Source organism: Pinus tabuliformis, chromosome 6, assembly GCF_031772625.1.
Source record: "Pinus tabuliformis cultivar Carrire ecotype Pingquan chromosome 6, CPIR1, whole genome shotgun sequence".
Taxonomy (NCBI): Eukaryota; Viridiplantae; Streptophyta; class Pinopsida; order Pinales; family Pinaceae; genus Pinus; species Pinus tabuliformis.
Window position 1 is genome coordinate 1400335615 of NC_142292.1, and position 14821 is coordinate 1400350435.

Sequence of the window (14821 nt, forward strand, 5' to 3'; positions counted from 1 at the left end):
CTTGGTGATAGCAAGATTTACTTTCTTATCATCTTTTTTTTCTTCATATTCAAAGAATTTCTCCATGCCATTAATCCAATCTATCAATTCTTCTGGATTCATTCCTCCTTCATTTATTGAAACCACAGTTTTTGGCCTAGTTGTGGAACTGAAAACTGATTGGAAGAATCTCATCTCAGGAGTAAATGCTACAGCTTGCTCCTCTTCTCCAGCTTCAACCTCAGGCTCACTAACATCCCCATCATCTATATTTCTCCCTGTTGTTAATGCCTCTAATCTTTCTTGAATCTGTTGCACAACTTCCATCACTTCAACATTTGCAATAAATTAGTTGTCCTCTTCTACCACGTCCTTGTCCTACTCAGAAATCCATATTAGCTTTCCTTCTTCTGCTTCTGAGATTCAATTCAATGTGTAAACCTGGCTCTGATACCACTAATAGTGGCTTGGGTGCAGGCGATATAGACAAACGCCCAAATCCTCATATAGTTTCCTCTAATTTTGGTGGAGTTCCTTCTGTTTTCTATAGTGGAGTATCAGTCATCTATTTCTAGATAGACTATTCATAAAATTTCCTTTTTTTCTTCAACATCACCACTCTTTCCCCTTTAACCACCCTAACCCTTATTATCGGCACAAATTATACCATAGGGCCTTTTTCCCTCTATCGGGACTATAATTCCATAGGAATTATAAATTACACTATCGGAGGGGTTTTTGAATGGATTTAATACTATTGTGTTTAAAATACACTATCGACGCTTTTAACACTACCATAGTGTGTTTACCCATGGAAATACACTATCGGCGGTTATAAGCGGTCGTACTATTATTTCCCAAGAATTACACTAGCAACGAGTTTTACAAAGGGAAATACTAATACACAGAGATACACTATCGACGCAAGTTTCCAAAGAAATGCGCTATATGCAAACAACACTATCGGAGGGATTAACTATCGGCCCTTCTAATTCTTCTTCCCTCCAGAAATCACAATCACCGATTCGAAAGCCTCCTTGCCATACTCTTTCCGCCTGTATCTTGTGATCCGATAAGCCATAGACCCAATATATTATAGAACCACCCTTATAAGGTTTCGGACCCAGAAGTTGGACTTCGACACTTTTAAAGGGTTAGTTCCTCCCCACTATAGTTTTGTGATGCGATATTGGTTCGGACCTGATATGGGTATGAGCCAAATATAATAAGATTTCAGGTCTGGAACTCCATTCTGGCTAAGTCTTTTCACGGTTTTCTTGTGTAAAACGGAGTTTATCCTACGGAACTCTATAATGAAAATAAACAATCTAGGGCTCATTGATATGAAGGAAACACAGTCCAAAGGCTTCAACCGAAGAGTTAATTGGAAAATAAGGTCAAATCACCAATATTAAGACTCAAAAGAAAAGCAATGAAATCAAATACATATAAAAATACCATTTAACAAGTAACCACAGTTCTGATGCATAGAAAGATTTTGAAGGTAACCATGCCTCCGAGATCGACCAATACACAGAAAAAACACCCCTCTTGCTTTGGAAAATATGCGATAAAGGCATGCGGTCAAAATCCCATTACAATTGCACTAAACTTACATATATACTGGTTCGTTTAACAACCAGATTCCTAAAACAGAGGCTTAATTAAATATAACTACCAGTTCTTCGAGACATGCTCCTCCAGAAAATCCACTTATGCTAACTAATCCTATCAGTTATGTGAGGTATTATCCTCGAGAACCTCCACTATGGCTTAAATATTAACCATTTATTACAACATGATTTATTCCTAGATTCTATCCCTATGCTAACTAGAAAAACATGGAAATTGATGGCTAAAGGATCCCACTCCTTTGCTTGTATATTTTTCTGTGTTTTTGGAATAAGTTTGAAGATTTTCCCTCCAAGTCTCATGCTCCTGCATCAGACTCCTGAGGACAAAATTCTTTATGGGCTCCTGACCATGAGCTCTTCTATAGAACTGCCCAGCTTCTATAGCATGCTTTATGTTACCCAAGTAGCTTCAGCAGTTGGATGATCCTTCCATTTTACCAAATACTGAAAGTAATCCTGTCCTCTAGTCTTCTTGAACACCTTTTTTTCCAAAATCCTTTCTGGATGTAACTCTTTTGTTGTAGGTAACTATTTTACCCAGTCAATCTCTTATGTCTCTTAATCTTGCATTGTATCATCTGCAGTTTCACCTTCATACTTGTATAGGGCAGAAACATTGAAAATTGGAGATATTCCAACATTAGGGGGTAATTCAATCTCATATGCATTTGTAGAAAACTTCCTTAATATTCTGCATGGTCCAATTTTCTTGAACTTTAATTTTTTATACTCCCTCTATGGAAATCTTTCCTTTCTGAGGTGTGCTAAAACCAAATCTCCAACTTCAAAGTTTACCTCTCTTTTTCTCAAGTCTACTCTGGTCTTGTTCTTGATGTTGCTATCCTGTAGCTGTTGTTTCACTTGTTCATGTTTTTCTTGCATTTTTGAAGCAAAATCTTCTCCTTCTGCACTTCACATTTCATCTCTTCCCAAGTTTCTCAACTCAGATACTCATCTTGGATTCATTTCATAAACAATATGGAATGGACTTTGTCCTGTGATCCTATTAGGTGAGTCGTTGTATGCATATCCAACTTGTGCCAACACTTGATCCCACTATTTTTGATGTTCTACAATAAGACTTCTTAAAATATTGCCCAAACTCTTGTTTACAACTTCAGTCTATCCATCAGTTTGTGGATGATACGCATAACTGAAACTTAGTTTAGTTCCCAACTTCTTCCATAATGTCCTCCAGAAATGTCCAACAAATTTGGAATCTCTGCCTACCAAAATGTCATGCAAGTCCTCCACTATGTTTTTCTTTAATCAAGTTCTCCCTCATAGAACAGTTTGGTATGCACAGTTGATTTCTCTTAAACAACAGTCCATCTTGTAAGAAATAATCCAACCATTTAATCCTATCCATCAAAACAGGATTCTTACAAGTTTCAAAGGCCTCTTTAAAATCTAGATCTGCCTCATATAATTCTTTAAGAAAATCAAAACCTAATACTTGAATTTGACTTTCTTGAAGTAATACATTTCTCCTACTTAAGGCATCTGCAACTTTATTTGATTGGCCATTTATGTGTTTCAAGATAAAATGGAAACCTTGAAGATAATCTACCCATTTAGCATGTTTCTGGCTAAGTTTTGGTTGCTGCATAATATATTGTAGCGCATGGTTATCTGAGTAAAGTATGAATTCCTTTGACATTAGATAATGCCTCCATTTCTTCAATGACTGCACAACTGCATAGAACTCCTTATCATAAGAAGAATACTTCTTTTTGGAATCATTCAGCTTTTCACTAAAATAAGCTATAGGTTTGTCTTCCTGACTTAAAACACCTCCAATTGCTTCTCCACTGGCATCACGCTTCACTTGGAAAGGTTTACTGAAATTAGGTAGAACCAAAATAGGCTTTTCAGTGATTTTCTTCTTCAATAGCTAAAAAAATTTTTATGCTTCAGCAGTCCATATAAATGGTTGTTTATCCTTCTTTATGGTCTCAATAATAGGTGCATTGATCTTACTAAAATTCTTTATGAATTTTCTATAAAAACTAGCAAGACCATGAAAACTTCTTACCTCAAAGACACTTTTAGGTGAGGCCACTCCATGATTGCCTTGATCTTCTTTGGATCCATCTTTAGCCCTTCAACAAAAATAACAAAACCCAAGTACACTATCTCTTCTTTCATGAATGAACACTTCTTCAAATTCAGCAATAATTTCTCTTGTTGTAGCCTTTGTAAGACATAATTCAAATGTCTCATGTGCTCCTCCTTAGACCTACTGTAAACTAATAAATCGTCCATATATACTATTACAAATTTACTAATGAATTCTTTAAGAATTTCATTCACAAGTCTCATAAATGTACTTGGTGCATTGTACAACCCAAAAGGAATTACTCTCCACTCATACAATCCCTCATTTGTCTTAAAGGCAGTTTTCCACTCATCCCCTTCTCTTATGCTTATCTGATGACACCCACTCTTAAGATCTAGTTTTGAAAAATACTTTGCCCCACTCAAGCAATCCATTAAATCTTCAATCCTAGGTAAAGGAAATATGTACCTCATTGTGATTTTATTGATAGCTCTTGAATCTGTAAACATTCTCCAGCCTCCATCTTTCTTTGGAGTCCACACTGTTGGTACTACACAAGGACTCAAGCTTTCTCTGATCAACCCTTTGTCAAGCAGTTCTTGCACTTGCTTTCTAACCTCTTCATTTTCTGTAGGAGTCATTTTGTAAGTTTCTTTGTTAGGTAGGTTTGCTCCAGGAATCAAATCTATATGATGGTTGATTCTTCTAATGGGTGGAAACTCATTAGGCAAATCATCCACAATGATATCACAATAGTTGTCCAATATTTCTTGAATTTCAATGGGTAAATCATAAAATTTAGTGGAAGTCATTATTACCTTGGGCTTGTAGACTACAATAAAATTTACCTCATTCTCTTCAATATGCTGCAAGTATTCCTTTCCTCCATGTAACAGAGTTTTTGGATCAGTCTTCTTTCCTGGTGCATCTTCTTCCTCCATAGGCAGCAATGTATGATTGATACCATCTTTACCAAACTTGTAGGTATTTCTTTTCCCATCATGCATAGCTCTTTTGTCATATTGGCAAGGTCTTCCAAGAAAAATGTGACACGCATCCATTGGCATCACATCACATACAATTTTGTCCTTATATTTGCCCAACTGCAACTCTACTTCACACTGTTCATTTACTAACAGCTGATGTCCCTTGTGTAACCATGACACCTTGTAAGGTGTTGGATGTTTCATTATTTTCAACTTCAATTTCTCCACCACTTCTATAGAGACCAAATTATCAGTGTTTCCACTATTAATGATCATCTGACAGCATTTCCCTTGAACCTTACACATGGTTCTGAACAAAGTCTTTCTTTGTGATGGTTCAGCTATCTCCTTTTCTGGCTTGAATATAAACTTTATTGATTACCAAAGATTCTCCTCTCTCTAGTATATTTTCTTCTTTTTCCACTACTGTTGTTGTTGCTTCTCCCTCAATTGGAGCAACAATTTCATTCATCTGGCTTGTTCCTGCATTCTATGGGCACTCAAAAGCTTTGTGTCCCAGTTTGTTACATCTGTAACATCTTAGTTCTCTTCCTCTTCCTCTAACTCCTCTTCCTCTAGAAAAACTCCCTCTGCCACTTGCATCACCATGTTGGGTTGAGCCGCTACTAGCTCCATCTTTAGGTGTTGTAGATCTTCCTCTACCACCTTGACTTCCCCTTCCTCAGAAAGTACCTCTCCCTCTGGAAAACTGCTTCCTCATGAGTTTTTCTTCAGCTTTCAGTACCATTTGATAAGATTCCTCTACTGTTTTGGGAGACAGTATACTTATCTCATCTTGAATGTCCATCCTAAGACCATTCACATATCTAGCCACCTTCTGATATTTATCCTGAGTTTGTCCAGCTCTTATGCTTACCTTATAGAATTCCTTTGTGCACTCTTTCACTGTCATAGACCTGTGCCTAAGATTCTGCATCTGTCAGAACAAGGTTTGTTGATAATTATTTGGTAGAAAATTACCTCTTAGCTTTACTACCATCTTGCTCCAATTCTTGATAGATTGCTTGCCAAGTCTCTTTCTTTTTGCCTGCACACCATCCCACCAAACTGATGCATGGCCTTTTATCTTGGTGACATCAAACTTTACTTTCTTCTCTTCTTCTGTTTCTTCATAGTCAAATAATTTCTCCATGCCATTAATCCAGTCCATCAATTCTTCTGGATTCAGTCCTCTTTCATATATTGAAACCTCATACTTTGGCCTAGCTATGGATCTCAACATTGACTGGAAGAATCTCATCTCAGGAGTAATTGCTACATCTTCCTCCTCTTCTCCAGCTTCAACCTCAGGATCACTAACATCCCCATCATCTATATTTCTCCCCGTTGTTAATGCCTCTAATATTGCTTGAATCTATTTCACAGCTTCCATCACTTCAACATTTGCAACTCATCATCCTCCTCTACCACGTCCTCATCCACCACATCCTCATCCTACTCTGAATGCCATATTAGCTTTCCTTCTTCCACTTCTAAGATTCAATTCAGTGTGTAAACCTGGCTTTGATACCACTAATGGTGGACTAGGTGCAGGCGATATAGACAAACACCCAAATCCTAATATAATTTCCTCTAATTCTGATGGAGTTCCTTCCGCTTCCTGCATTGGAGTATCAGTCATCTATTTCTATACAGACTATTCATAAAATTCCCTTTTTTCTTCAACATCACCACTATTTTCGCTTTAATCACAGTTGTTATCGACACAAATTATACCATAGGGCCTTCTTCCCCCTATTGGGACTATAATTCCATAGGAATTATAAATTATACTATTGTAGGGGTTTTTGAATGGATTTAACACTATTGTGTGTAAAATACACTATCGGCACTTTTAACACTAACATAGTGAGTTTACCCATGGAATTACACTACCGGCAGTTATAAACGGTCGTAGTGCTATTTCCCAAGAATGTTGAAAATGCAACAAGATGATGGAGCTTAGTGAAAAGAAGTCGCCTTCACTAAGTGGACCCGCAAGCTATTTTTGGCACAAAGTCTATTTTTAGACTATGTCTATTTTTAGAAATATGGATCATGGTCTATGAGTTGCAGGATGCTATTTGTGGATGATTGGTCATGTTGGTAAAAATAGATGGAATTCTATTTTTAGACATATGGGCGGAGTCTATTTTTAGACTGCCAGGTTAAAAATAGAACAGTCGAATATTATTAGCTCTTAATAATATTTGGACTATAAACATTAACTTATCCTCTTGGAGCACCTCAGTTCGAGCTACGGATGTGGCACATGCAACTGCCAGAAGGAAATACGATTTTCTTATGGGTTAGTTGAGCTATTGCATGATGGACTTCAGTTAGAACTCAAGTGATTGAGTTTGGTGGAGTTGATTGAGGAGTTGATGGAGTTGTGTTCAATTTGACTTGGTTGAACTAGTAGTATTTAGTCTAACTGCAAATAAACTAGTGATGAGTGATTTGAATTAATTATTATTAATTCACTAGTTATTAACTCATAAAGCAACTAAAGAATACATCAGTTAACTCAGTGCATGGACAGTTCAATGGAGACAGGTGTTAGAGGTGGAGACCACTATCAGTTGTGACTATAGTTGTGCATCAGATTTGCACAATCAATGATGGAGATTAACATAGAGGAGGTTATGTATTATGCATGCATTCCACAAATAGTGTATAATCAGGATAATCTCTGTGAATAAGTGTTATATTATTCAAAATTTCTACATGGTATTAGAGCGAAGTTGATCATCAGATCTATTATTCAGAAAGTGATTACATTTTATTTCTTCAGGCAAAGTCTGTAATCAGGCCAGGTAGCCTCTAGATTCATCCTTCTTTTGGAAGGTGAGATATCCGGTAAAAGCCCATAAAACCAATCTCTGTACGAGAAATACTTTGTTCTCACAAATTTTAGATCAAAAGCGGTTGAGTTTTGAGCTGGTGGAATTCGAATTTGCAGCAGAGTTTTCTTGGTGTCAAAGTTGAAATGTCTTTCAACGGATTGCAATTGGAGTATGCCCTTGAAGGCAGCTCGAATTATATTGCATGGAAAGACAAGATGGAGGCGGTGTTAGATGACAATGGGTTGAAGGAGTTCATAGAGGTTGAGGTCCCAAAGCCTACTGATGCTGCTCACGTTGAGGCTTGGCAAAAGAAGAGAGCAAAGTGTCGAAGGATTCTATTGGAGGGCGTGAAGGATCACATTGTGTCCAGCCTGCATGGAAAGGCCTCTCCATACTTGATGTGGAAAGCGTTGACAGATTTGTTCCAAAGCAAGAGCGACCAGAGGAAGTTGGTGCTCAAGGATAAACTCAGAAACATTAAGTGTGAGAAGGGAGATAGTATGCCCAAGTATCTCACAAAGTTCACCCAATTTCGGGATGAGCTCGGAAGTGTGGGGGTGACTGTTGATGATGAGGACTTGGTGAGCTTGGCTCTCCTTGGTCTTCCGAAGAGTTGGCATTCCTATCAGGACTTTGTCAATGGTTGGGAGAAATTTCCAAGATGAGAGAGACTTTGGTCAGATCTTGTGCAAGAGGAGATCAGGCAAAATACCAGGGACGGATCTTCATCAAAGGCATCTGATGAAGAAAATTGTGCTTTGGCTGCCAAAGCAAAGAAGGGGAAGAACAAGAAAGCTTCTCATTCCGGTGCGAAAGGCAAGAAGCAGGACATGTCCAAGGTGAAGTGCTTTCACTGTCACCAGCACGGACATTATGCCACAAATTGTTCGCAGAAGAAGAAAAATAAGCAAGCTGTTAGATCTTCAGCAGGAGAGGCCTTAGCCTCGTAGTTTGAGCTAGAATTTTTGTTGATCGCATGCTTGGTATCAAGTGTGATGGGATCAGTATGGTTCTTGGATAGTGGTGCGTCTTTTCACATCACAGAAGATCGAGATTTGTTTTCTGATCTGGATGAGAAAGATCTTGGAGTGCACATCGAGATGGGCGATGATGGTAGATACAATGCGACCGATATCGGTACCATTTCCTTTGAGAGGGAGTCTAGTAAACCCTTCGTATTGAAGGAAGTGATGCATGTTCCAGGATTGAAGAAGAATCTTATCTCGATGGCGATGTTAGAAGACAAGGGATATGATGTTGTTTTCAGCGAGGGAAAGGCTTTCCTGCGCAGTAAGGCAACTGGAGAAACCCGGAAGATAGGGGTTCGAGTCAGAACCTTTATCAATTGCATGTAGATGGCTACGCAACAATGCCATGCAAGGCAGAAGGATTGGTGAGTTAGGATGATGGCGAGCTGTGGCAGAGGAGATTGGGCCACCTTCACCATGGAGCCTTGAAGACACTGCAGCAGATTTCTATTGGGCTTCCTAAAGGCACTTTTGCGCAGTCAAATCAGTACAAGGGGTGTACTTTGGGAAAATTTGTGAAAGCCACCTTTCATGAGAAGGATATTCGCGCCACGATGATCCTTGAGAGAATTCACACAGACGTGTGTGGACCTTTCTCAGTAGCTTCGACAGCAAAGCACAGGTACTATGTGATCTTTGTTGATGATTTCTCTCGGAAGTGTTGGATCTTCTTCATGCAGAAGAAGAGAGAGACATACTCAAAGTTCTGTGAGTTCAAAGCACTGGTCGAGAAGGAATCAGGGAAGAAGGTGAAGGCTCTTAGGAGCGACAATGGTGGTGAATTCATCTCTGGCAAGTTCAAGGACTTCTACAGCGCAGAAGGGATTCGAAGAGAGCTCATAGCTCCCCATAACCCACAGCAGAACAGGGTTGATGAGTTGAAGAACAGAACGATCGTGGGTGCTGCACGAGCGATGTTGCATGATCAAGGCCTACCCCTTCACTTGTGGGCGAAGGCATGTAATAGTGCAGTATATGTGCAGAACTGTTGTCCTCACAGGATACTTGGCATGAGTACACTCGAGGAGGCTTATTCTGGTAAGAGGCCTGATATTTCCCATTTGAGGATTTTTGGTACTAATGCTTACATGCATGTGACAAAGGATGCCAGGAAGAAGCTGGAGTGGACCGCAGAGGTTGGGATATTTGTGGGGTACACTGATACGCCCCACAACTATCGTGTGTATTTTCCAGACAGTCACAACTTTGTTGTGCGACGGGATATCAAATTTCAGGAGGAGAAAGCCATGAAGTGTTCGCTTGAGAGGGAGCCACACTTGCATGCAGATGAGGAGCTATTAGTTCCTAAAGATGAGCTTTAGGATGTAGATCAGCCACAATATGAAGTTCATGGAGTGGAAGAGACCACTCATGCAGCGCCAACCATCAGAGGGCGAAAGCGCACTACAGAAGCTGAGCAACTGGCTCAAGATGCAGAGAAGGTTGTAGGACCACCTACAGCTCAACGTAGACAGAGACAGTCACCTGATCAGTAAACTGGATACATGGCTCTTATGAGAAAATGTGTCGTAACGGAGCCATCCTCTTTCAAGGAAGTTGTGGAGGATCCCGCATGGGTAGATGCCATGGTGGAAGAGTATGATTCGATTGTCAGAAACAGTGCATGGGAGATTGTCCCAAGACCAGAGGGGAAATCAGTGGTGCGTTCGAGATGGATCTACAAAGTGAAGTAGGCAGTTGACGGGAGTGTGGAGAAGCACAAGGCAAGATTTTTTGCCCAAGGCTTCTCACAAATAGAGGGGATCGATTATGAGGAGACCTTTGCACCGGTCGCAAGGTATTCTTCCATACGGACGATTCTTGCTCTCTCAGCGCAGATGGGGTGGAAAATTCATCATATGGATGTGAAGACTGCATTCCTCAATGGAGTCATTGAGGAGGAGGTGTACATAGAGCAGCCCGAAGGTTTTAAGATCTTCAGTAGCTAGTCGCATGTGTGCAGGCTCAAGAGAGCTCTGTATGGGTTGAAACAAGCACCTCGTGCTTGGTACACACGGATAGACAGTTATTTCACCAGACTTGGATTCTCCAAGAGTGAGGCGGATCCTAACCCATACCAGATTGTGGTGGAGGGTAAGTTGCTTATCATTGTACTTTATGTAGATGATTTGATTTTGACGGGAGATGAGCTATTTATACTTTCATGCAAGGAGGATCTTGCTAGAGATTTTGAGATGAAGGACTTGGGCCTCCTTCATTATTTCCTGGGATTGGAAATTTGACAGTGCAGTGATGGACTATTTGTTTCTCAGGGTAACTATGCTTGGGAGATACTGGAGAAGTTCAACACGCATGGCTTCAAGCCTATTGATACTCCTCTTCCTAGAGGTTGGAGGAAGGAGGATGCTACTTCAGCGGAGGTAGTGGATGCCACTGTTTATCGACAGTTGGTGGGGTTTCTTATGTATCTTGTCAATACACGACCCGATATAGCTATGCTGTTAACCAGCTTTCACAAGCTATGGTTAAGCCAACCAATCTCTTCTGGAAGGCAGGAAAGCATGTATTGCGTTATCTCAGAGGCACATCGGGATATGGATTATGGTACAGACATGAGGATGAGGTGAAGCTATGTGGCTTCATGGATGCAGATTGGGCAGGGAGCCCAACGGATAGAAAGAGCACATCTGGAGGGATATTCAGTATCGGGTCGACAACAGTTCTTGGTACAGCAGGAAGCAAAGATCTGTGGCACTCAGTTCAGCAGAGGCCGATTATATGGCAGCAATTTTGGCTGCATGCGAGGCTATATGGATGAGGAAGATCCTGGTCGAGTTGTTCGGGTCACACTTGGAGCCTACTGTGATTTATTGTGATAACCAGAGTTGCATTAAACTCTCGGCTAATCCAGTATTTCATGATAGATCCAAGCACATTGACATCGGGTACCATCATATCATAGATTGTGTGCAGCGGAGAATCATGTTACTTTCATACATTCCCACGGAGGATCAGGATGCTGATATCTTGACGAAGGCGCTCACCAGGAGCAAATTCGAATACCACCAAGGCAGGATAGGGGTTGCAGATAATCCATATCTTGTTGAGAGGGAGTGTTGAAAATGCAACAAGATGATGGAGCTTGGTGAAAATAAGTCGCCTTCACTAAGTGGGCCCGCAGGCTATTTTTGGCGCAAAGTCTATTTTTAGACTATGTCTATTTTTAGACATATGGATCATGGTCTATGAGTTGCAGGATGCTATTTGTGGATGATTGGTCATGTTGGTAAAAATAGATGGACTTCTATTTTTAGACATATGGGCAGAGTCTATTTTTAGACTGCCAGGCTAAAAATAGAACAGTCGAATATTATTAGCTCTTAATAATATTTGGACTATAAACATTATCTTATCCTCTTGGAGCACTTCAGTTCGAGCTACGGATTTGGCACATGCAACTTCCAGAAGGAAATACACTTTTCTTATGGGTTAGTTGAGCTATTGCATGATGGACTTCAGTTAGAACTCAAGTGATTGAGTTTGGTGGAGTTGATTGAGGAGTTGATGGAGTTGTGTTCAATTTGACTTGGTTGAACTAGTAGTATTTAGTCTAACTGCAAATAAACTAGTGATGAGTGATGTGAATTAATTATTATTAATTCACTAGTTATTAACTCATAAAGCAACTAAAGAATACATCAGTTAACTCAGTGCATGGACAGTTCAATGGAGACAGGTGTTAGAGGTGGAGACTACTATCAGTTGTGACTATAGTTGTGCATGAGATTTGCACAATCAATGATGGAGATTGCCAATGAGGATTGTGCAGTACAAGCCAAGGAAAACGAGCTTGAATCATTCCTATTCTCACATTGGATTGTGCAGTAGAGGCAGACAGACAGCGGAGGAGATTTGAACCGGTGACTTGATTCAGATCTGAGCTAGTTTGTGTGTAGCAGGTGGAGATAGTACAGAGTACTTGTGAGGAGTATTGTACTATGTATTTTTACATGTTCTCTATCATTATAATATACAGATAGTGCGGGGTTTTCAGTTGTATGCTTTCCCCATTACATACTGTGTTAATGTGCACAAGCGATTGATGTTTCATTGTTTTTAATTCCACAAAATTGATGATCAATGTAGAGGAGGTTATGTATTATGCATGCATTCCGCAAATAGTGTATAATCAGGATAATATTTGTGAATAAGTGCTATATTATTCAAAGTTTCTACATGGTATCAGAGCGAAGTTGATCATCAGATCTATTATTCAGAAAGTGATTACATTTTATTTCTTCAGGCAGAGTCTATAATCGAGCCAGGTAGCCTCTGGATTCATCCTTCTTTTGGAAGGTGAGATATCCGGTAAAATCCCATACAATCAATCTCTGTACGATAAATACTTTGTTCTCACAAATTTTAGATCAGAAGCAGTTGAGCTTTGAGCTGGTGGAATTCGAATTTGTAGCAGTGTTTTCTTGGTGTCAAAGTTGAAATGTCTTTCAACGGATTGCGATTGGAGTATGCCCTTGAAGGCAGCTCGAATTATATTGCATGGAAAGACAGGATGGAGGCGGTGTTAGATGACAATGGGTTGAAGGAGTTCATAGAGGTTGAGGTCCCAAAGCCTACTGATGCTGCTCACGTTGAGGCTTGCAAAATAAGAGAGCAAAGTGTCAAAGGATTCTGTTGGAGGGCGTGAAGGATCACATTGTGTCTAGCCTTCTCCATACTTGATGTGGAAAGTGTTGACAGATTTATTCCAAAGCAAGAGCAACCAGAGGAAGTTGGCGCTCAAGGATAAACTCAAAAACATTAAGTGTGAGAAGGGAGATAGCATGCCCAAGTATCTCACGAAGTACACCCAATGCCGGGATGAGCTGGGAAGTGTGGGGGTGACTGTTGATGATGAGGACTAGGTGAGCTTGGCTCTCCTTGGTCTTCCGAAGAGTTGGAATTCCTATCAGGACTCTGTCAATGGTCGGGAGAAATTACCAAGATGGGAGAGACTTTGGTTAGATCTTGTGCAAGAGGATATCAGGCAAAATACCAGGGACGGATCTTCATCAAAGGCATCTGATGAAGAAAATTGTGCTTTGGCTGCCAAAGCAAAGAAGGGGAAGAACAAGAAAGCTTCTCATTCCGGTGCAAAAGGCAAGAAGCATGACATGTCCAAGGTGAAGTGCTTTCACTGTCACCAGCACGGACATTATGCCACAAATTGTCTGCAGAAGAAGAAAAATAAGCAAGCTGTTGGATCTTCAACGGGAGAGGCCTTAGCCTCGTAGTTTGAGCTGGATTTTTTGTTGATCGCATGCTTGGTATCAAGTGTGATGGGATCAGTATGGTTCTTGGACAGTGGTGTGTCTTTTCACATGACAGGAGATCGAGATTTGTTTTCTGATCTAGATGAGAAAGATCTTGGAGTGCACATCGAGATGGGCGATGATGGTAGATACAGTGCGACCGATATCGGTACCATTTCCTTTGAGAGGGAGTCTGGTAAACCCTTTGTATTGAAGGAAGTGATGCATGTTCCAAGATTGAAGAAGAATCTTATCTCGGTGGCGATGTTAGAAGACAAGGGATATGATGTTGTTTTCAGCGAGGGAAAGGCTTTCCTGCGCAGTAAGACAACTAGAGAAACCCGGAAGATAGGGGTTCGAGTCAGGAAAATTTATCAATTGCATGTAATGGCTACGCAGCAATGGCATGCAAGGCAGAAGGATTGCTAAGCCAGGATGATGGCGAGTTGTGGCAGAGGAGATTGGGCCACCTTCACCATGGAGCCTTGAAGATACTGCAGCAGATTTCTATTGGGCTTCCTAAAGGCACTCTTGTGCAGTCAAATCAGTGCAAGGGGTGTACTTTGGGAAAATTTGTGAAAGCCACCTTTCATGAGAAGGATAGTCGCGCCACGATGATCCTTGAGAGAATTCACACAGATGTGTGTGGACCTTTCTTTGTAGCTTCGACAGAAAAGCACAGGTACTATGTGATCTTTGTTGATGATTTCTGTCGTAAGTGTTGGATCTTCTTCATGCAGAAGAAGAGCGAACATACTCAAAGTTCTGTGAGTTCAAAGCACTGGTCGAGAAGGAATCGGGGAAGAAGGTGAAGGCTCTTAGGAGTGACAATGGTGGTGAATTCATCTCTGGCGAGTTCAAGGACTTCTGCAGCGCAAAAGGGATTCGAAGAGAGCTCATAGCTCCCCATAACCCATAGTAGAACAGGTTTGCTGAGCTGAAGAACAGAACGATCGTGGGTGCTGCACGGGCGATGTTGCATGACCAGGGCCTACCCCTTCACTTATGGGTGGAGGCAT